Here is a 24,664-nt window from a genome sequence, read left to right as displayed (position 1 = left end):
TTTGGAATCAAGCCAGTGAGAGAGACCAAGCTATTTGAGATGAGCTGAAAGGTCAAACCAAGTCAGGTCAGGAATCATGTCCTGAGAGAGCCAGAGCCACATGCCTGAAGGGACGGAAGGGCAGACATCAGGAGGTAGCTGGTCCCTTTAGAGGAACACAGAGTGGACGTGCATAAGGGGACAGGGCTGAAAGACAGTGTCCCCAGAGAGAGAGGGATGGGACAGGAGTTTCCGGGGGCTTAGGGGCTTGCAGTTCCCAGCACCGGTTCCCACGGTGCCTAACTGGACTCGTTTCCAGATTTCCGTGTGCTTGTTTGTATCCCTTGCAAACAAATAAGCTCGGCCCAAAGGGCTGATGGTGGGTGATGAAACAGTCAGGTTCTAGTAAGTCCTAGGACACCAAGCTTGAGTGCTGACTCTGCTAAATCCACAAGAAAACTAAATTGTGTTTCTCTTTGGTCTTTTTCCAGACTTTCAACTGTCCCTACAGTTGAATTCCCAGTGGCCTCTGGAGGGCACTATTCAATTAAGTTTATTCCGTGGTAGCGCACACTGTAGAGAGAGCTGTTAAGAAAAGGGTGTTTGAAATAATAGTTACCATTTACTGAGTACCTACAACTTGCTAGCCACTGTGCTGGTTGCTTTACATAAATTGTATCTTAAAGAATCACAGTTCTTCCCTGCAATTGTAGATTATTCTCTGGCATTGTAACTTGTTACCACAGGTATGTTATTCACAGGTGTCAAGCACAGTGAAAGCTGCTTCTTCTCTTTCAATGAAGTTATAGCTTCTGATGGGAACCAGTTCAAGTTTAGTCAGCCCTCCTCTACTTTTTAATTTTTAATTAAAAAAGAAAGAAAGATGGCAGCATTATAAAACAGGGGGAAAACATTTGGTTGAGATGGGTATAAATTACCTGTGTCCCTCTTCTCTTCCAGAGGTGAGGTATTTCTTGTCTCTTACCTTTTGCCACCACACCCCCTAGATAATTATGTTGGCCTCAAGCCAGGCTGATGGCTGCTGGCAAGTCGGAGCTGTGGTAGGGGAGGGTTATTGCTTTTCTCTACCTTGCTCCATGCTGCCATGTTGGGAGGGTAGGAATGAGATTCCAGACCTTCTCAGAGCCTTCTGACAGGTCTGAAAACAGCTATTGGCCCACCTCTATTTCTTTTCTTCTTCTTTTTTACAACATATTTGAAAAACCTGTTGTTCATTAGATGTTATCAATGTCAGCAAAAGTATTTATCTACTATTATCCATATGAGCCATATACATTGCATATACTCTTCTCATTTAATTCTTACCAGAACTCTATGAGGCAAGAGGTAAGAATTATCATCTCCATTTATAGATGAGGAAATTTAGACTGAGAAACATTAGGTAAACACACCTGCAAGAAACAGAGCCTGGAATTGAGCCCAAGTTTACCTGCCCAAATTCATTTTGCTATGATGCTTTCTCTGTCATTTACTACCCACCCCCCAATAGCGTGTCTATTCCAATAGAGAGCACCTTCATCCCCGAGAGATAGTATGTCCACTCCCCTGTAAGGAGTATATAGTAATAATTTTATAAGTGGCATTCTGGCCAGGGCACCTCAAGCTCCTTGCTCATCACTATCTCCCGTCCCTCTCTACTGTATATGGGAAGAATCAGAGATTGTTCTAGACAATCTCTTAATCTCTATACTTTTTTATTCATATAAGGATATCTGTTGACCATGTGCTATGTTTTAGCCCTGGTTCTACCTATTAGGGAAATACTGATGTACAAGACATACAGTGTCCCTAATGATATGGAGCATGCATCCGTGCCTTAGAAAACTGCCTTACCCTTGGAGTAGGGTAATATGATTAATAATAATATGAAGGCATTTTTAAAGTAAACTCTATTGTTTTACAACAGCTTTATTGAGATATAATTCATATACTATAAAATTCACCCTTTAAAAGTGTACACGTAAGTGGTTTTATAGAATTACAGAGTTCGGTATCACCAATATCTACTTTTAGAAAATTTCACCATTCCAAAAAGAGCCCCATATCCATTACCAGTCATTTCCCATTTCTTCCATCTCCTAGCCTCTGGCAATCACTAATCTACTTTCTATCTCTAGATTTGCCTATTCAGGATATTTTGGTATGTGGTCTTTTGTCACTGGCTTCTTTCACTTAGCATAATGCTTTCAGTGTCATCTATGCTATAGTATATTTCAGAACTTCACTCCTTTATATTGCCAAATAGTATTCCCTAGTATGGCTATCCACATTTGTTTACCTATCCAACCACTGATGGGCATTTGGGTCATTTCCACTTTTTCACTATTGCAAATAATGCTGCTGCAAACATTGGTGTACAAGCTTTGTATAGACTTATGTTTTCAGTTCTCTTGGATGTATGCTTAGGAATAGAATTGATGGTTATATGGTAATTTGATGTGTAACTTTTTGAGGAACTGCCAAAATTTCCAAAAGGACTGTATCCTATTACTTTCCCACCAGCAGTGTATGAAGGTTCTAATGTCTCTCCATTCTCACCAAAAACTTATTATCTGTCATTATTACAGCCATCCTAGTAGGTGTGAAATGGTATTTCATTGTGGTTTTGATTTGCATTCCCTGATGACTAATGACATTGAGCACTCCTTCATGCACTTTTGGCCATTTGTATCTTTGAGAAAATGTCTATTTAAATTCTTTGCCTATTTAAAAATTGTATCAGTTGCCTTTATTTGTTGTTACTGAGTTGTAAGAGTTCTATATATATTCTTGATATACAAGCATATGATTTACAAATATTTTCTCAGGCAGCGACAGATGTTTAACAGTTGTCACTGATTATTTCAACAAATGACCTAAAAAGTGGAGTTCTGAAAAGTGGAGATTTTCATAGAATTGCCAGACAGGTCAAATACTGACAGTTCTCTGGGGATAGGGATTTTATAGGCCTTCAAACTTTTTCTAACCCAGTGGCAGCTAAGCTGCTTATTTCCATAGCTACCATATAGTTATCCGGTTGTTGATTTTCAAGGCTGTGTGGAACTGGGAAGAAAAGGATGGTGGTAATGTAAGTTAAAATGCCACAAAGCTCACTGTACTGAGATTCAGCCATTTTTCTAAGGGCTTCTTAGACTGTGTCAGGTTAATTTTTGAGTTCTGAAAAAATGCTTTTGATAAATTTTTTTCAGTGTTCTTGTTGCTTTTATGGAGGAATAGATTTGTGGATGTTTTGATTCTATCATTCCAGAAGTGTTTCCTCCAATAAACTTTTCTTTTTTTGGGAGTATAACACACATAAAGAAAAAGGAACAAATCATAAATGTTTAGCTAGTGAATTTTTCTATTAAGTCATCACCTAAATGAAGCAAAAGAACTTTACTAGCGCTTCAGAGCCCTCCCTCACACCCCTTACCAGTTATTAACCACCTCTTACTTAACCAAAGTAAATTGGTATTAATCATCACAAGATAACTTTCCTGTCTGGTACCATCAAGGTTTTTTCCAACAATTCTGATTTACTCTAATTGTTCAAATTTCTCCCCAAACCACCCCTTTAATGCATTTAATCTAAGGCGTTGTTCTTTATTTTATTTGTTAAACTTATTTTTAAAATTTTTCAACTTTTTATTTTTTGTAGTAATTAGCCTACTTGGGCACCCACTTATCTCTGTCAAATCCCTCCTGCCTTCCAAAATTCTTCTATCATTACAACGATTCTCCCATCACTAAACCAGGCCCTGGAGTGTTGGCTGTAATTCTTCTCTATCCCTTTTTCCAAGACTTGTTGATGCACTTAATCATCCACATAAACACAGAAGCTAGGGTCTTTTCAGGATAAAGCTAGATGGGTCTACATGGGACTTTTGCACAATGTCCAAATGTTTTGATTTGCACAGATAAAGGGGCAGTTTCTCAGAGGCTTCTGGGAGAAGTATTATCCTTCCATACAGATTTCTTTGCTTTTCCTGACCAAGGCTTCTCCAGCGAATGCAGAGCTATTGTGGCATAGCTCAGCCTCAGTGTTTACCTTGAGGAATTCCCTCAGTGGGAAAGCAAGGGGCATGAAGGCCTTCCTTGGGGCAGTTTCTGAGGTGTGGGTACCCAGTCCATTTCATGGTTTTTCATTATCATGGATCATTACCCAGTAGAAAAGGAGATGTACCGATGGAGACTGAAGCAAGATGTCCATCACAGTGATATGGACATTTAAGAGTAATTGCTTGGGAAGTGAAAAGGGGTCAAAGTAGTTGACTTAATGTTACAAGGAGTAACCAAAGGTTGGGAAAACCTATTAACTGAAAATGTTGGGCAAAAATAAAAGACTTAAAATAACTAATAAAAACGACTAAAAACCAATTTTGTCCTTATAAGGAAATTTTCATCATAGTAGAAGACAAAAGTGCTTTAAAAGAGAACAGAGGTCATATTTTACAGAATCCAAACTAATATGTATATACACACATATTGTTTTATATTTCATCTATAACCTTTTGCCATGAGTGATGGATAAAATAAAAATGCAAAACAATATGATGCTTCCTCAAAAAATTAAACTACATAAATTTAATGTTAAAATTAGAATTACCATATGACCCAGAAATTCTACTTTTAAGGTGCCTGCCCAATAAAGCAGGGATTCAAACAGCTATTTGTACACCAATGTTTATAGCAGCATTCCTTAAAATAGCCAGAAAATGGAAACAACCCATCAATGAATGAATGGATAAATAAAATATGGTATATACATGCAATAGAATATTATCTGGCCTTAAAAAATATATATGTTTGCTAGGACTTCCAAGAACCATGGACTAGCTGGCTTAAAGAAGAGAAATTAATTTTCTCATAATTATGGAGGCAGGAAGCACTAGAAGCTAAGCCATGTTTTGTTGCCAAGAGAAAGAAACACCTGAAAAAGTCTCCCCCTACCCCTTGCCTCTTTCTCTAGGCATCCCTAGGTCTGGAAATGAATGTGCCCAGTTGGAGTGACTGGCCCCCACCCCCACCATTTGCTAGCTAACCACTTATTGCCAAGTTTGAAGATATAGAATAGGATATACTTATACCCGCCATTTTTAACTAATACACCTTTTTAGTCAAAGAAAATAATAAAGAGCTTCTGCTTAAAAAGAGTCCCTGGAATTTAACACAGCTGCTTTCATGACAAGACATCAGCTTAAAGATGAAGTGGCAAAGTTTCTTGAATTTGTGGACACCTTCCAAAAATGTTTTTGGACTCTGCGAAAGAAATAGAAGGTAGAGAAATGGCTTTAAGCTGTGACTTAATAGTGACATCTTCATGCACATCTTTCTGTCCCTGGAATATTTCACAGTACTCGTTCCTGGTGATTTTTTCATTTTGGTATTTCAAGCCTAAAAGGTGGTGGATGACCACAGCTTGTAGAGAAAGGAAAAAGCTCCATGACTAGGAAATATATCTTCAAGAGATTTCTTTCATTCTGTTATTAGTTGTCCTAAGTAAGGAGTGATCGAAAAGAAAAAAAAAAAACAACCCTGAAGTCTTCAGGAATATTTGCTTTTCAGAAATGTCTGCTGGTATTTCATACCTTTGCTTGTCCAGTCAGACGGACTCAATGCTCAGTTGCTTTTGAGACAAAGAAAGAATACTCAGTGTGTTATGATTTAGAGCAAGACAATTTGTATCATTTTTATGCTTGCCTCCTTCCAGTGTGCGCAGTCCACAGATAATACAGCAGAATGGTGGTCACAGATGTGTGTCATTGATCCGGTCATTACCATGAGAGACCATTGCAAGTTATTATCCCTCAAATATCTTCTATATCTTTCTTCTCTGTACTGCTCTATTTAATCTTTTTTCAAGTTTATCTTTTAGCCCGAGGACCCTGCCTCACTGACCAAGTGGTAAGAGTTCATCTAGGGACAGTTACAGAAACAAGCTCATCTTCTCCTTCACTGATTTCTAAAGCTGATGTTTAACGTTCCATCAATGACAAAAACCAGAGCTTCGAGGTCTTGGGTTGAGTGGGCATCTCTAACTAGCACAGCATCTCACACATGTTTGTTGAATAAAATAAATTATTCCTTCTTAAAATGGACGTCTTGGGTTTGTGCATCTTCTGTCGCTGGCCCTGAGTCAGTCCCATTATTTCTGGCAGAAGCGTCAGCCATTGAGAATGTAGTCTTAAACCCCAGTGGATCCAGATTTGCAATTTCCATAATTGTCCACTTAAAAATAAATAGAAGTATTATATGTTGTGTGCTTTTTAATTTGCTGTGTTTGCAAAAGGCGTTCTCTATTAGTGTTCCCAATTTACCAGTCTGACTTATATGTTTTGAAATAGATCGAAATGTACCCTTACAAAAAAATAGTATGCTGATGGCATTTGTATAAGTTTGTTTCAGTCTTTTCTCCATAAACAAGTAATAATTTTATTATTTTTGCAAAAACAAGCAAACATGACTTTTGCACATTTCCACAACTCAGTCTAAATCCTCCTTTTTCTTAATACCTCTCGTACTAAGATGGTGCTCTAATGACAAAAATGGAGGCGTAGGCAAAGGCTTTTATGATCATCTCTAGAAATTCTGTTTAGAAAAAGGTATCTAGTCTGTCCAGGATTGTTAATATCATATATATTCAGTTTTGAAAGGAGAAGAAATGCATACTTGAATTAATTCCCAATAAGAATCTGTATTTAATAATAATAATAATAATCTACATTATAATAAGAATCTATATTGAATTTTCAAACACAATTTACTCCCCTCAAAATTCAGACTGTTGTGTCTTCGGTGTGCATTCTTAATGCTGACCTAGCCCCAAACACTCATTTTGCTGACGAGCGGGTCCAAGCCCACTAGGTAGAGTGACTCCCTCTAGGCCCCAGGGAATGCATGGTGGGGCCAAGAGAAGCAGCCTGGCCTCCAGACTCTCAGGCTGTGGCTCTTTTCCCAGGGAACAGCAAACTCTTGCCTGTCAGCTAAGGATGAATTTTACATTTTTAAAAGGTCATAAAGAGAATGAGGCAGACACCATATGTGGCCCACAAAGCCTGAAATACTTATCTCTGGCCCTTTACAGAAAATGTGTGCCAACTCCTACCCTATACCATTTTGGAGATAAAATGTTCACGGCCTCACTCAGGGGCCAATACCTCCAGATCTGAGGTTGAAGTGAAGGTGATGGTGGATTTGTTTTGGGTTGACTTAACTAAGCTAGTGCTACATTTCCCAAAAGTCTTCCTGGCACAGTTGTACGTTAGTGTGGGCCATAAGAGGCCTTGGGCCCGAGAGGCCTTGGGCATGAGATTTGGAATGTGTGTGTGCATGTATGCACTCAGAAGGTTGGTATAGAGCGCTGGGCACCATCTCTGATAATTCACCTTTTTGGAATGGTACAGCAGCTGGACCTCTGCATCCCGGGTCCTCTGGGTTTCCTCTCTCAGTTCCCTGACCCCCAGGCCAGCGCAGGGCCTGTGGTTCCTCCAGGCCCTGGTCTCCTCCTCCAGCTCCCCTGATGCCTGGTCCAGAAGCATGTTCAGCTCTAATGCAGGTCAGCAAAATCATTTGAGTTGGAGAGTGAGGTGGGGAGGTAGGTTCCTGTCCTTTCTCTTGGGTTCCAATCTTCCTTACATGTGTCTGTGGGCCCTGGCTCTCCCCATTGTACTTGAGAATTTCCTTCTGGGTCACCTGCCCTGATGATTTCAGGCCCTGCCTCAGGCAGAGAAGCAGCAGCCTTACAAGTACGTAAACTGTTGAACTGGCTGCCACAATTGTGTGAAGTCAAATCCCTATCCCAAATCCCATGTTATGTATTGATCCTGATGATTCTGCTTCTCTGATCGAACCCTTGACTGATACAGGAGCTCAAAATAAAGTGAGTCATGAGTCAAGACTAAAGAAGAGAGGAAGAAAGGCTTAAAAAAAGAGAGGATGAGGGAAAAAATATATATACATATGGTGTCTGTTAATTCTGGAAACACGGATAAAATGTACAAAATTCTGTCAAGGACATCTTCAATCTGTAAAAAAGAAAATACTAAAAATAATATTTTGTATTTCCAGACTTTATGGACTGTGGGTATATTTTAGACTCTGGAAACCCGTGGAGCTGGAAATGCTATCCAGAGCAATTTGCATGAGCATGTGGCCCCACCAGCACAGACGGTCTCAGGTGTCTGGAATCAGAGTCTAGAAGACTTTGATCATTAATCCCACTTTCCACTTTGAAAATCACCAGAATTCAAACAGGTAAACAGTCATGCAAATGTACAGATGAGTTCTCTAAAACTTATGTGGAGGCATTGCTCTGTGAAACTAAAGAGAACAAAGGCTAGGCAGACAAGTTGCCTCGTTTTCTTCACAGGTCCGTGGTTTTTAGTGGTGGTTTTTCACTGATTTAGTAGTCTGCTGTTGATGCAAATTTGGCTTTCCTACCTCCCTGCCACCTTCATGCATCTAGCCCAGCCACTGTTATTCCAGATAATTCCAAGTCTGAGCGTTCCGTTCCCAGGAAGTCAGGTCTGTGAAGACAATCTGGACACCTTGCTTAGTTGAACTCCAAACCATTTGTTCCTGTGAGAGCCTCTTTGCCTCTTCTTATAAGCAAGCTCCAATGGGATAGAAGGGAGGGCACAGCCTCTGTCTCCGTCAGCCTTCCTCTTGGCTTCTCAGGACACCTCCATCTCATCCTCCCAGATCATAAGGCCTAGGGGACCCCAGCAGCTGTCACCAGGAAGAAACTGGGGCCCCAGCTCTGGAGAACAGGTGAAGCTCTCATGCTCCTCATGCACTATTGCCAACAGCAGAAAAACAGGGAAAGTCATCATTTTTTGAATTCTTTCGATTTGCTTTCAATTCCTTACTCTCCTACAGAGGTCCTCGTTGAAGACTAGCTCTGTTTACAGGGGGTACTGAATCTTATTTATCATCACAGTTCTCCTTGAGGAAGACTTCGGAGTTCAGAGCAAATAGTAAGATGAATGTTTCCTTTGCTGATCTATCATCATTGTATCCCTTGGTAATGACCATAGAAGAGAAAGGGGTTTGCTCATAAGTTATAAGTAATTCTGCGAAGAGAAAATGTAGTAAAACAAAAAAGATTTTAAGAACTCATTGGTGAGGGGCGCCTGGGTGGTGCAATCGTTAAGCGTCTGCCTTCGGCTCAGGGCATGATCCCAGCGTTCTGGGATCGAGCCCCATGTCAGGCTCTTCCGCTGGGAGCCTGCTTCTTCCTCTCCCACTCCCCCCTGCTTGTGTTCCCTCTCTGGCTGGCTGTCTCTCTCTGTTAAATAAATAAAATCTTTAAAAAAAAAAAAAAAGAACTCATTGGTGATGTTATAAGTAGTTGTAAAATCTTTGGTTTAATGTTGATGCTCAAACCATGAGCAGATTTAAGATTTAGAACTCAGATCTGCCTGAAAGGGCTGAAGGAACCTGAGCTTTCAGGTGGCAGGGAGGACTGTAATTTTTATTTTCAAGAAGTTCATTTTATTCTGTGAAGGTTTCTTGGATTGAAAGAAGAAATTGAAAGTTTAATACAATGGTCCTTGAAAATGCCATTCCTATTTGTATCTTTCCTCCCGCCACCTGTACCCACTTTGGGTTTATTTTTTAAAGTTTGTGTTTGTTATCAAAATGAAAAACATCTTAAATGATAAAAGCAGTACATGTTCAATTCAATAAGGCATAAAGAAGAAAGTGAGCATCACCTGTAATCCCACCACCTAGAGGTAACCACTGCTAATATTGGTGTATTTCCCTATGAACTTGCATGCAAGCATGCACACACAAATGGTTTAGTTGGACTACACATGTGTGTTTAAGAGCATGAATTTAGTGAGTCCTGATCCTATCACTTATAAAACATGTAACATCAGGCAATTTCCTAACCCCACTAAACCAAGGTTTTCCTAACTATAAATTGGAGTAAAGAAGAACAATACCTAACTCATAAGGTGATGGGAGATAAGATGAGGATATCCATGTAAAGGTTCATCACAGTGTCTGACAAATGTGAGCCATTATTAATTTGCAGCTTTCTCTTGTCACTTCAGAGAAACATATAACTCAACAAGGCTTTTGGTAGCTTTAAAAAACTACCAGTTTCCATCCCTTTCCTCCCTATCGTAGTGGGAATTTGAGTATATTTGAATTCCTCTATGCAAGTTAGGTTCCTGAACCTACAATTAGAGCCATTGTTAATAATGATGTTTATGCATATTGCAGTTCTGTGCCAGGACACCACACACGTCAGCTCATTTTATAGTTCACAGCACCTCTGCGAGGTAATTGTCATTATCCCTGCTATAGATGAGGGAATCCACACTGGCAAAGAAGAGCCAAGATCCAAACCCAGGCCTTCCTCTTCCCACTGGGTTTCTCACTCTGACGAAGCCCGGTCCCAAATCCCAGTACATTCTTCCAAGGGTACTGGGATGAGTCTGAAAGTGGCTTTCTGGCCAGTGTCCAGCTGGTACCTAATAGAGCAAAAACTATCTGCTAGGCAAGGGAGGCATCCAGGAAACCTGGTCCCTAGAAGTTCCATCCTTCTCAGGGTGTTTTCTTTCCCTATAGAGTGTGCGTGACAATGATCTGTCCTATCTTCCTCATGGGGAATGAAGTGACAGTCAGATGAGAATGATGACAACACTAATAATATAATGAAAGTTTAAAATAGGAAAGACATGCCTCTCAACCACCATGCCTGTTTTTAAATTGTGGCCCTGGTCATTCAAAGTAGTTTTTTCCCCCTTGATACACTAACAACTCCTTCTGGATCTCACTAACGTCCTTCTTTCCTAACCAGCCCACCCAGAGAGCATTCATGACTTATCAGATCTTGCCAACTACCCTGGTTCTCTCTGAGTCTTACCTACAGTCTTACTTAGAATTTCAGTTATTCTCTAGGGAAACTGGAAAGTAATAGTTCCCCTTCATGCCCTCATCCCCTAAACATGCATTTATAAATGGGTTAAACTCTCTACTCCTTGGGGTGATGTTAGGCGTGGCTTTTGTAAACAACATGGTTGAGGTGGCCCCTAGGGACCCAAAGAAGAATCAAGTCTTTTCCTTTGTGAGAATATTGTTTGGAGCTTTATCCGGTCCTTTGCTTTCCCCAACTTTCTCCAGCTGATGGGAAGCAATGATAGACCAGATCAGAACCAGGGTTGGGGTCCTGGTGTTGCTTTTCTGGAAGGATTTCCCAGAGTTGGCGAGCATGGGGCAATTGGGAAAAGGAATCTGATCCTTGAGGTCAATTTGGAAGAATTGATTGGGGAACTACTTACTAGCCATTCAGTGTTTCCTTAATGTAGTTCACTGACTTGTAAAGAGGAGATGTTTTGATACATCATCATAAGACCGAGCAAGTCAAGGTGAAGTACTCAATTGAATGGTAATTACTTGGGAAGGAAAGAAGGGTCAAAGGGGTTGAACTTAATGATGCAAAGAGTAATCATGGGAAGAGAATTATAAACCAAGTGAGAAAGGTAGGGCACAGAGGTGAGGGACTCCAAGTGAGCTATAAAGATGATTAAAAACCTACCTTTATAAGAAGACCTCCATCAGAGTGAGAAACAGCATAAAGAATATTTTTCAAGGGTCCCAAGTTCTAACAATGTATATGTTTTGTTTTCTGGGTAATTATTTACCTATTAATGAGTGTAGATGTGATTTTTATAAAAACTGAGTAACATGGGGTGTCTGGGTGGCTCAGTTTCTTAAGCATCTGCCTTCTGTTCAGGTCATGATCTCGGGGTCCTGGGATCGAGCCCCACGTCGGGCTCCTTGCTCAGGGGGCAGCCGGCTTCTCCCTCTCCCTCTGCTCCTCCCCCTGCTTGTGCTTTCTCCGTCTCTTTCTCAAATAAATACATAAAATATTTAAAAATAAATAAAAAAAACCCACCTCCGAGTAACAAGTACAAACTAGGGTAGTCAGATTTAGCAAATAAAAAATCCCATGCAGTATTTGAGACATACTTATACTTAAGAAGTATTCATTTTTCACCTAAAGTTCTAATTTAACCAGGTCTCTTATATTTTATTTGGCAACATCAGTGCAAACCTGTTTGGAAGGAAGGGCACCAACCCCTGGTAGGTGAAGGCCTCTGGGGAAAAGAAAAGTCCCTGGGATACTATTCCGTTTTAATTCCCTTTAAGAGTCTATGAGGGCCCTTCTGGGTGACACAGTGCTCACTGTTATAAAGCCAGAAGACAGGGCTGAGGTGTGGACCAGGCCTAGAGGTAGATTGGATTAAATGCTTCTAAATCCATCCTTGACAAGTCCCAGTTCTCAAGTGTAGGTCAGAGTGAAGACCTCTGTCGGCTGGAAGAAGTTTCTTTGGTCGAGGGAACAGGGCAAAGGGAGGATGGACAAGGACCTTGAGGATAGAGAAGGACCTTAGGATATCAGGCAAGGGAGGAAGAGGCAAGAAGGTGAATCTGCGGTACTCTGGTATTATGTCCTTGATGAGAAAACACAGAGAGCCATCCAATCATATCCCGTTGACAGGAATACATATTACTGGGACTAAGTTTGGTTGGGATTCTGTACCAGTTTAGCTGGAGTTCATGCATGCTTCTTGCAGATGGTGAGACTTTCATTTTTTCACTTAAATAATGAAACTGACTTAGGATATCAGATGGGAGGGAGTAGGTGGCTCCACCTAGGTGAGGTCACCCCTGGGAAACTTTCAAGATGGTGGGGGAGGGACCTGTGTAAATTCTTGCCTGCATGGAGTGGTGGAATGAGCCGGGCCACGGTAGGAGAAAAGAGCAGTGTGAGATATTTAGGGGGCTATGAAGACTATAATCAAAATCTGTGTTTGATGAAGGGAAGTAGAGTCAACTCATCCTTTGGACCAACTAAATGTAAAAGGGAACAGTAGTTGCTGCTAGAGATATTTGCAGACAGCAACAGCAGAGATGTGGAAGGGATGGAGGGGTGGGGTAGAGGTCTGCTGATGAGGAATCCAGCAAAAGGAGATCATTTTTATCCATAAGGAATTCTGTCATTGGACATGCACCAACCAACCCTTTACTGGGGGCTTTATCACCTGCAGGTACTGAAGCTCCAGAGATAAGTAAATTCTAATTTTTACCCTCAAGGGATTCACAGTCTAGCAGAGGGAGGGAACCTGTAAACTGAGCAATGCCTGAGTTTTATCCCAGATACAGGTCCACAGAGATGCCCCCAGGATAGATGCCATCTTTTCTTCGCTGGATTCATAGGACAGCTTCCTCACCCCCCTCTCTGCGTCTACCCAGGTGGTCTTCTAGGATATTCTCCCTGGAGCCAGCATCATCATTCTAACTTGGAGATCCATTCAGGGCACTCCTGCTAAAAGCCCTTCAAGAATAAAGCCCAAACTACTGCCTCACAAAGCCCTGCTTCTCTAGCCACTGCCCAGTTTGCTGCTCTCCTCACACTGGCCCCAGGCTGACCAAACTTGCCACCAGGGTGAACCTTTGTAGACCTCAGAACAGGGAATCCCCACCTCAGCTCTGCTCCTTTGTTCTTGCCATTTTCACTTCCTGGAATCTTTTCTTCAACTTGCTAATGTCCGCTTATCCTCAGGGCTCAGTTTACAGTCACTTCTAGAAGCCTTCTTTCGGCCTTCCAGGACTAATTAGGTGCCCCCTGGTTGGCTTGTCACAATTCCCTGGACTTAGGGGTTATCCCACACTGCATTGTAACTAACTGCCTGGTGGGCCTTCCTTGTCCCACTGTGGTCTCCGCGCTCACTGGGCCCACAGTCAGTGCTGCTTATCAGTGTTTCCTCAGTACCTAGTGTGGCCCTTGGCTCAATAAATCATGTTCTAAAATAAATCCACTTGCTAAATTGGGCTTTTTCAGGATGTAGAAAGAGACCTGCCCAGGTTATCTTAAGCAACTAGGGTTTATCAGAAGGATCTCAGCTGCATGCAGGCAGCCATTTCAACAACTAGATGATTCCTTGGAACTCCTGAGGGGCGATGACTCATCAAGAAAGCCTTCACAGTAGAGAGGATTTTTGAGCTTGGTGCAGAAAGATGAATGGGTGTTTGCCTAGAGACCCAGGTAGCAAAGAGGGTGTTGTAGCCTGACCTGAGCTGATTGTCAGGCTCTTTTGTTAAATATCAATAGCAATCAGGAAAGGTTGAGCACTCCATACTTCCTGTCTGACAACCTCACTGCCAGGTGGTAGGTTACCATGAAAGCAAGTCTTTGACTCCTGCTACTCGTAGAGTAGGTATTAGCAAGCACACACAGAGATAGTCCCACAACCTGCTTGTATGTTTGGTGACATCTCCACTGCTTGTTCCGGTAGGCGCTCCAATGAGCCCCTTCCCAGCAGGTTCACTCTGTGGCAAGAATTACCTGACTTTAATGTCAGTCCCAGTGAAAAATCCTCCATTAACTGGGGATCCCCAGACCAATGGAGTTCCACAGCTGAAGCACCAGTCAGAGGTGTCAGGGAGCTGGATCTCCCTGGATTCTTACAACTCAGCAGCGGAAGACAGAAGTGGCTACACAAGCCTTTCTAACCAATTTATCTTAAAAATCTCTCATTCCACAGATGAAAAAAAAATATTTCTAACCCCCATTTTGGTAACAACAGAACTTTCTGCTGCAGATTTAGATAGTGATATTTCAAGTGTGGACTCTGATAAGTGTCTTTTAAACATTAGCTCACGACCTCTAGAATGCAGAGTAGGGTTGTCATCACTTGATGTATCAAAATATTTTAAAGTAAATTTCAGACAATATGAAGAGTGGGTGGGGGCTTTCTAGGCAAGGAGGCAGACATCAACAAAAGTCATGGGTGAATTCATAGGTAACCTTTTCTTAGTCGATGGGAGTTAGGCCCATGTAAAAAGACCTTGAGGAACTTAAATGTTAGAGATTCTTTCACATAGAATCTGTGTGGTTAAGGTCCATAGGAGAGGCTTGGCATCTTTCCTCATCTGTTCAGTGGGAATGATAATAGTGTCTGCCACATGGGTTTTTGGGTGGATAATTAAAGGAGAATACTATAAGAGCTTGGCCTAATCCTAGTACATAGTAAATGTGCAATAAACAGTAGCTGTGATTGTGTTTACTGTTATTAAATAATAATTGTTGTTTTCCCATTGTCTAGCCTTATTCCTGGTTCATAGAAGGCACTTAGTAAGGGATTGCAGGGATGAATGCATGTGGAAGTCTCCTGACTTATAGTCGCTCATTCAACAAATATCTGTTGGGCATCCATACGTGCCAGGCACAGTGCTAGGCCCTGGAAATAAAATATTACAAAAGGCCACACAACCTTATCCTAAAAGCGTTTATAGTCTACAAGGGTAAGAGGTCAAGTGAACAGGCAGTGGGAATGCTACCAAAGCTTCGAAGGTCTAGGGAAGAGTCAAGGGAATCCCCAGAGAAGGTGATGTCTAAGCTGAGTCCAGAGAGGGGAGTAGGGATTAGCCAGGTAAAGGTGATTAGAGCAGGAGGACAATCCCAGTTCAGATGTGTTCAGGGGCCTGAGGCAAAAAAGAACCTACCTTGTTCTCACAGTTCTGGGCAGGTAATTTAGTTCAGGTAATTAAACATCCCAGAGAGGCTTAAACATGACTGGAGAGTAAAGTTTTAAATTTTCACATCTCCAACTACACAAAAATCATTTATGTTTTCTGACTGCAAAAGATGGAATGCAAGCAAATGTTGCCACCAAGTCTGGAGAATGGGAGATGGAAGGAATGGTTTCCTCTCTCTTCCCTTCCTATCCCTTCCCTTCCTCTCTCTCCTTCTCCCTCACCCTTTCTCTCATTTCTGGTTTCTGTTAATGTGATTTATGCTCTATTCAGGAATGTAGGCTTTTAGTCTTAGATTTCTAGTTCTTGCAACCGATACAACTGAACCTGCTGAACGAAGGCTTCAAGGAATGACTGCGTGTCCTTTTGCTTCCACCATGTTTTCCAATCCATGGTCTTGAGAGAGTTCATTTGATTGGGCTCCAGGTTGTGTGTGGTTGTTGCAGGGGTGGGTGGTGGACAAGGGATGAGAGATTGAACAAATTCTTCCACGGTCTTCTGGCTCTTTTACTGTATTATTCTTTGGAACAGGTATTAGAAACAGATGAGCGGGCATTTGCAGGGTAATAGCAAGTCATTTGGGAGGCCACCAACAAGGAGGAGCTGGCCTTTGTCTAAGCTCTTCAGCTCTCCTAGGACCGACTTTGACATCCCTTTCATTGGGCACAGGCCCCTGGTATTAGATTGGATTTATTTCAGAATTCCTTTCACTGAGCATGGATATTGGAACGTTCTGGTTCTAAGTTAATTAATTCCCACCCAACCCCTGCCATGGCTAGACTACACCCTCAAGTCAGGTGTTTACTAGTAAGATGTCTTAGGATTCATACATTCACTTATCCATTTATGGATAAGTTTACTCAACAAAGATTTACTGAATACCTACCATAAGCACAGTACTATAAAAAATAAGAAAAGGGAGGGGAATGGAAACATATTTCTAATAAATTTTTAATAGTGTATAGCAGGGTTCTCAACCTCAGCGCTATTGCCATTGACATTTTGGACCCGATAATCCTTTGTTGCAGGGGCCTGCCCTGTGCTTTGTAGAATGTTTAACAGCATAACTGGCCTCAACCCACCAGATGCCAGAAGCACCCCCTCCCCAGTTATGACTATCGGAAATATTTCTAGACATTGCCAAATGTCCCTTGAGGGGGCAAAATAGCTGGTGGTTGAGAATCACTGGCTTACGATATTAGGCATCATCGTCAACACTTCATATACATTTTTTCATTTAATCTCTCCGCCCCAATAAGCCCTTAAGGAATATCATCTCAATAGAAGTCTAAGAAAAATCAAATGATTTACTTAGAGTCTCATGGGTAATAATTATGGCATTTGGACTTTAAACCTAGGTCTTTCTACAGACTACACCCCCAGACTTCCATACAACACACTGTCCTACCCCCAGAAGAACTTAACATCTCGTTGGAGAGATGTGATAGGAGCCAGGTAAGTGCCACTTGCATTCACTGGAGAATAAGTGATGTGAACATTCCGAGAGAGGTAACAGTGGGCGAGGGAGGTCAGGGAACACATCCTAGAGAGATGAGAATATTCTTTGGATGTTTGCGGATAAACAGTTTGATTGGAATAGTGATTTTGTGCTGAGGAGTGGCGGGTGGTAAGACTTGGACAGGTAGCTTTGGGTAGCAGTTAAGAGTCCGCACTGGGGGGCACCTGGGTGGCTCAGATGGTTAAGCATCTGCCCTTGGCCCAGGTCATGGTCTCCAGGTCCTGGGATTGAGCCCCACATTGGGCTTCTGGCTCGGTGGGGAGTCTGCTTCCCCCTTTCCCTTTGCCTCCCTCTCTGCCTCTCCCCCTGCTGATGCATGCACATGCTCTCTCTCTGTATCTCTCTGTCTCAAATATTAAAAAAAAAAAAAAAAAAAAAAACAAAACGCCCACGCTGGTTCCAGGTGGAATTTGTTTGAATTCTGGCTCCTCCACATACTAGTTACATGACTGTGAGCTAATGAAGGAATTTTTTAGCCCAGTCTCATTGCCTGTAAAATGGGTTGACAATCATGGATAGTACATATTCTTAAGATTGCAATAAGGATTTAATGAGCGAATATACAACAAGGGCTTAGAACAAAACCCAGAATCCAGTAAGTGCTCAATAGATGCTGGCCACTTAGTGCTTGATTCTGTTGGACTTCAAATAGTTTAGAACCTATATTGTAAATAATGGTAGCTTTTGAATCAAGGTTCACAGGTACTACAGTTCCCCTTCCTGTACTTATGGCAAGATCACGAATTGGCGTCTTTGGGTTGGAAACCATCTCTGGCTGCCTCAGCTGTTCCCAGAGTACCAGCGTCAGAGTGTTCAACCCCTCTGTGGGGGCTTTGGGCTTGAAGCCTCGGAGACATCTTTCCAACAGAGATTTAAAGGGGGAAAGAGGCAGCCTGGGCTTGTGTTCAGATATTCATTCACTCTTCTGTACATTCAATCAACATTTACTGAATACTTTTTTTTCATTCTGGGCATCATGTTTCTATTAACTACATCTGGAACACCAATAAGTCACCATTCTGCCCATGTGTCAGCTGCAAGTTTATTGGATAGAATTGTCATTGTTTAGTTTTAAGACAATTCAAAGTTATTTCTGTGGCTTGTGTTAAAATCTTGAGGTTTCTTCTCATGCTTCACTTGGTGCCACTGCTGGGCTTTGTACTTATGGAGATCTGATGGCCCTGGATGTGGTTGGGGATCTTCTCCTGGGAATTTCCTCTTTCTTCCTCTCTCCAGCTTTTTATAGCTACATAAGGTTTAGATCTGTTAGCAAACACATGGATAATTATGCCCTTCTCTGTTTATAGACTGGGGATAAATTGTCCTAATGGGAAAATATCTGTCCTTTGTAGTAATTTGGATCAAGGCATTTAATTTTTTGTGTGTGGTTCATTTGCCTTTCTAAAAATCATTTTGATGTTTGTTTCACTCATGAATCATCTATTGTTGATAAACAACAGTACTCAACAAACCCCATTAAAAATCTTTTCTCAATCTAAAAGTAGTTGACATTGGAGAAGTATGTGACCCATCCATATGTTTTCTCATAGATGTTGAATTAAAGGAAACAGTTGTATTTTAAGACTCAGGGGACCTCTGATAAGAGGCCCGTAGAAATGATCCACCAGAGTCTGCCCACCAGCGTGCTGGAAAAACTCAATTCAGCTCAGTTTGTCTCAAAGCATCACTGTTGTAATGCATTTGTATTCATTCTTTCAATAGTAATGGAGAACCTACTATATGCAAGATTAGATTATAGGTGAAAAGCAAAGTGTTTCTAAATAATAAAATAGAGGTAAACCTTGATTGGATTCTTCAGCTTTGTGAGAGACAGCGATGCATGCTTCCGATCAGAAGACAAAGTCAGTCCTTTCCTCTGCTACGCTGGGGAAAAATAATTGCCCTCTCCTGGTGATGATGTAAATAAACCTGTAGAAGTCTTGGTTTTTACTGAATTTAGGCCAACAAGCATCCATGCTGCTTTTTGCAATGTTTCCTCCCTCCTGAGAGGTAAAAATACTCGATGAGAGGCAGTGGTATAATTGTTAAGCACACCCTTTTGAGTCAAACTAGATGGGTTTGAATTGGGAACTCCAACATTTACTAGCTTCATTACTTATCCCTGTTGTGACTCAGTTTCCTTGTGTTAGAAGAAGGCTAATAATTATTCCCACTTCACAGGGCTCCTGAAAGAAAAAAAAAGATAATCTACACAAAGTTGTTAGCACAGTGTCCAACCTAATTATAGTAAGAGCTTAATAATTCATAGCTATTATTATCATTAACATCAACTGGTATTTGTGTGCCTACTAAACAAAAAGCAACGTTGCCTGTACAGAGAAACAATATAGAAGAGCGAGTCTCTTAAATACACTTATCACCTATTCAGTATCTAAGAGTTGGACATATTCTTAGAGATACCCATTCCAATAAACAAAGGTCCAAGGAGATGCGGGCATGTGTTTGTGGGGAGGATTGCATTCTTGTGGTGCCTTGTTTGTGAGCGTAGAGCACAGATGCTCACGATATTTGCTCCCACGTTCAACAGAGTAGAGATGACCACTTTAGCCCTGGAAGGGAATGGAAGGCATTCTCTAGCCCAGCTGCTGCCTAAACACGCAAGACTATCACTTAAGAGGGAGTCTGATAGGTGAAGATTGTACAGTGATGTCAGAGTCAAGTCAGTTACCATTAGCATCAAGCAAGCCTTCTTCATGTCTGACCCAAATTTTGATGTTGCATTTGTGTCTCTTACCTCTTTTGTCTCCTGTGGAGATGAGGAACAGCTGGTCGGTATCCTCTTTATAATAACCCTTCAAATGGGAGACGACTGTTAAGTTTGCCTTTAGGCAGTTTTTACTCTAGACTAAACAATTGCAAATCCTTTAACCTTCCCTCAAAGGTTCTATTTTCTGTCTCTTTAATCATTTTGGTTCTCCTTTGGAACCTTTCCAGTGTCTCCCCATCTCCCTTAAAATAAGGGGCCTCACACTGGACATACCACCCTAATAAGAGTCTATCTGCTGCCAAATTCTTTATTATGGGGGAGGAAGAAGTGGGGAGAGGCACTTCCCTTTCACGTCAGCCTCCCGCCAATGTGAACTCGCCCCGGTGTTGTGTTGCCTATTTCTTATCAGTACAAGACGCAGATGCATATTGAATACATGGTCTGCTGTGACCCTCACGTCTTTGTTTTCTCGAATCTAGATATTAAGCTCCATTTGCGCCTGTCATTTTGATCACCACCCCTCAGGACACTCCTTTGTAATCAGCCCTCGTGCTGAACTCTCAACTCTTTTTAATGAACCATTTCCTGCATGTGTTAAGGCACTTTGGATTCTCTTAACATATCAGCAGTTTCTGCTCAAATTAATGTTACTTACAGACTCTGGGTGTACACACAGCAATTGTAAGTATTATTTAAACCAGACCTAGGGTAAAATTAGAGACCACTTTTTAAGCACCCCTTTGTTTACCGAACCATTGATCTGTTTTCCAGTCAGCAGTGAAACTGGCGAGGGAAAAGACCAAGCACATCGTATCTTTCTAGCCTGCTGATGAGAATGTCATATGCATTCCAAAGCTTTCCTGAAATTAAGTTATTATACAGATGTGCTCAAATTTTAATTCCTGGCATATACACACCCTAAAATGAGCTCAGACAACAAAGTTGGTGGGGGAAGGGAGAATACTTATTTGTATTAAAATCCTGGATTTACTCTAAACAGCATTGGTTGGCACATCATAAATTACACACCAGATTGATGGAGCAGAGAAAGTTAGAAGTAAAGCATTAAGAAACTGTCAGTGGGGAAAGCAATCCGAGGGAAAAAAGGATGACTTCTGAAATTATTAGAAAATCATTCAATTTGAACCTAATTCCCATAAAACTTATCAGATCCTGAGATGCCACATGAAAGTATGCTAATGAATCCACCAGGGCTACCACCCCAAAGCAGAGGAGAGGGAATGGGGAGGGGGGTGAGGAAACCACATTCACTGAAGCCTTATGATATTTGTAAGCCAGACACTCTTAAGAGTTCTGACATACTTGGCTTTTCCTAAAATCATAAGCCTAACTGGCTTTGACCCAGGAATTGCTGTATTTTGAGGCGTGGCTTGCAAACTTGTTCTCACCGGACACCTGTAGTGTTCTCAGTTCCACATATCATTGCTGGTTGCAATCCCCACACCTCCGGGAGATACACTTTATCCTGGGGTTTTGTTTCCTTCTAGTACTTCCAAAGGAGGACCACCACCACCTGGCATTCCTGCCTGTCTCTGGTTTGCTGTTGTGCAACCTGAATGAAGCAACTGAGGGTAATTCAGGACTGATGATTATGATAATTAGTTACTAGTGCACTCTGTGGGCTGCTTCTGCGAGAAGACAGATTTCCAGCCTGGCCTTGACATGGGTAGGCCCCTCCCCAACTCTAAGTACCCTTTCCAGTAACAGTAATGGTATTGAGAACTGAAGCCTTCTTTTGCCTCTTCCTTTATAATGAGTTACTTCGAATTGCACCAGATCTACCTCTTGCAAAGCTAACTGACTTTAAGGCGTTGCTGGATGCCCATGGAGAGAACCATAGCTTAGAGATACAGGTTTGGGGCAAGATGCTGATATGAACCCCAAGGAGTGGGATGAATGTGTATCCATCTCAAGTCCCAGGAGGCAGAGGGCTTCATTTTGTGCCTAGATTTGTGCCATTCAACCACAGGTGGTCTCCATACCTCTAGCTCCCTTTGGGAGCTCTGACCTGGATCCCTTTGGAAGCCAGGTGAAAATGTGTTGTGAGCAGAAGTTCCTTAATGGTTTGAGGTTTGGCACAGCGATGTTTTTTACTTTTCAACAAGTGTGAAAAGTGGAATAAAATACAATTGGAAGTTAAAAAAAAAATCTCTTCGGGCAATGAAATGTGGGGTGAATCCCTCTCTCTCTGAGAGCCCTCCCTCCGCTTTTGGAAAAGCAAACACTCTTTTCCTGTCTTATTTGTATTCCCATTAATTTAAGACAGGAAGCCCTCAGTGGGTGTGATGTAAACAATTCAGCCTCGTGGGTCGGGCTTCCTCATCAGTTTGCAGCTGGAGAGATGGCTGCGCGGCCCAAGCCCATTCATGCCTCTCCCGGGGACGACTTGTTGACTGAACCCCGCAGATGACGGGAGGGGCGCGGGAGCGGGAGAAGGTATAAAGGAAATGCTTAAGTTGTGCGGTCACCGGCGATTGTAATTCAGCGGTGGTAAATTCGGTTCCTGCAGCAGAAAGACTCTGACTGGAGGTTTCTGAAAAGTTTCTTGACATCCTGCCCGGTGTGATGGTTGTGATTCTGGTTTGGGGCTCCCCCACCCACCCCCTGTAGGAACCCACGCTGCTGCTGGTTATGAAACGGAGCGGTTATGAAATGAACTGGTGTCGGGGAGGTGGAGCTTCTCGCGGCGGCTCGAGGGAGAACTTTTGACCGGGCGAGGGTATCTGGGAAGGGCGTTCTGCGCTCCAAGCCGGCTCCCGGTTACAGCGGGCAGCCCCTGAGCGCTTCATGTCCGCGAAGGTGTCTGCACCAGCCGCCACAAAGTCCCTGAAACCCTCCCGCGGGCGGCTTCCTTCTCCCCGCCGGGGAGTGACCGGGGAAGGGGTTCTGGAATGCTGTGGAGTTTTGACAAGTGAGCAGGGGAGTGACGGGCCGAGCTGGGATCCCATTACAGTCTTTTCATAACCTCCCAGCCCGGGCTGCGGGCGGGAGGAGGGGTCCTCCCACGGACATGGAGCGGACCGCGAGGACCCGGCTCCAGAAGGACGGCGCGGAGGCGCGCAGGGGGGCGGCGTCCCGGGCGGGGAGCCCGAGCTGAGCGCCCCCTCCCGCGCCCAGCCCGCGGCGGCAGGTGATTAGGCAGCGGCTCGCGCGCGCGGAAGAGCGGGGCCCCGGCGCGCAGGATTAGCGCAGCCAGCTGCTCCAGACCCGGCCGCCGGCCCGGCCGCGGAGGCATCGGAGCGGAGACCCCCTCCCCCCGAGGTGACTTCAGAACTGGAGGTAGGAATAAACCTGGCAAACAGAAACCTCGGGCTTCCCCTCCCCATCGGGTTGGGGTGCAGACCGAGGCTGAATCCACAACCGTGGAAATGTAGCCACAGCCTCAGAAAAACTGATCTCGCAAATCACTTGGGTGTCTTGTTTTTTACTTGGGGGATCGGCGTGTTTATAGATGGTTTGTGTTCCTTGGGAGGAGTAAGCGACTTGGAACTGGTTTGCCAATTACTGACGGAAGGAGGTGCGTGGTGGTGGTGGGGTGCTGGGGTGCGGAGAAGGGGGGCACAAGGGGCAAGTCTGGAGGGGCTCCAGAGCCACGGTTCTCTCAGACACCTCGGATAAGAGGTGCTGTTGAAGCCCACGGAGTGTGCGTGTGTGTGGGGGGGGTGCTCCAGCAACCCCCGCATCTGTTACACTGCTCTTACCCCATGCTTCTCTCTGGCTCACAGGGAAGGGGATCTGGGAAAGAGCAAAGATGCGTCTTGTACCAGCGGGAACTTTTTTTGAGCCCTCAGGAGGTCATGATCTCTTTTGGGGACAGATCTTTGCCCCAAACTACTAAACAGCCTGCTTGGACAACTCCTCCACCACTGATTCACAGAATATATTGATTGTGTCCACAAATCTAAGAATTTAAAGATGAAAGATGTTTAGAAAGAGAATGGCCTTATCTATCATGTTACTGCCTAGTAGATAGTATATAAATACCAGGGGTGAAGTTAAGTCAATCTTGCCTCATGAGATGCTGATAAGGAGGAGATAACTATAGCTGTCATCCTGGGAACCATTTCTGGGAGAAAAGCTGTGAGTGTAAACAAGTAAATACTTTTCATAAAAATAGGTCAGGCTGAGTTCAGTAGCATAAGGGGCATGACTTAAACCGTAAATAATATCACAAAAAGCATGGCATAAACATCTTCAAATATACATGAATATAGTACTTCCAAACTTTGACGCCTAGACTGTTTTGCCCTTGCAGATGAATTGAAAAATAAGGTACACGGGGATTTTTCTACCTCCAAGGTTAATCTGACCGCTATACACTCAGTAACCTACAGATACCCTGTGGCCCTTTCTTTAGCTGAGATATTAACAAAATTAACAGGATCTACCCACAGTTCATTGTTTTCAGGATCTCTAGTCAAATCCATTGTCCCTAGGATGCAGCCATAGCACTCACAGGTAGGGTAGGCTTTGGGAAAGGAGGCCTGTGTCTGGTTCTAGAAGAAAAAAAGGAGTTCTTAGAGTGGGCCACACCTGGAAGAAACAGGACATACCAGGGAAAGTGGGGAAACCCAGGTGGACTCAGGATTTCGGGCTTGCTTGTGCTCTTCCAGCCTTGAGCTCTGTGAGCCCGCAGAGCTGGGCGTAATCTTCCTTAATCTAGCAGGAAAAGGAGACCTCGTCAAGAACAGCAAAGTTTCCAGAAACCACCTTTCTGCTTGCCTTCTCACTTCCATAAATTGCCCGACACTGCACTTGGCATGTACAGCTCCCTTTAATCCTCTGTTCCTACTAATCTCCTCTGTAAATCCAGGCAGGTCAAACTTAGGAACTGTTTCCTTGAAAGGAAAGGGTGACCCCATTCT

At 42.9% G+C, this 24,664-nt stretch overlaps 1 protein-coding gene across 5 annotated transcripts in view; it reads left to right on the top strand.

The window, feature by feature from the left end:
• Positions 1 to 24,664, top strand: part of PDZD2 (PDZ domain containing 2) — a 379,689-nt gene that overhangs the window by 182,110 nt on the left and 172,915 nt on the right. Inside the window, exon 1 of one of the 5 annotated variants that reach the window (XM_087867953.1) lies at positions 17,310 to 23,078. The exons of 3 other annotated variants lie outside the window; for them this stretch is intronic. The gene's annotated coding sequence lies outside the window, so the exon portion shown is untranslated. Of the gene's footprint in view, positions 1 to 17,309; positions 23,079 to 24,664 lie in introns of those variants that run through there. One more of the 5 variants, XM_045787184.2, reaches the window with a different exon arrangement.

This window comes from Ursus americanus, chromosome 15 (assembly GCF_024610735.1).
Source record: "Ursus americanus isolate L20-20 chromosome 15, mUrsAme1.1.p, whole genome shotgun sequence".
Lineage (NCBI taxonomy): Eukaryota > Metazoa > Chordata > Mammalia > Carnivora > Ursidae > Ursus > Ursus americanus.
The sequence above is the reverse complement of the archived record's forward strand: the minus strand, read 5'-3'. Positions and strand labels throughout refer to the sequence as shown.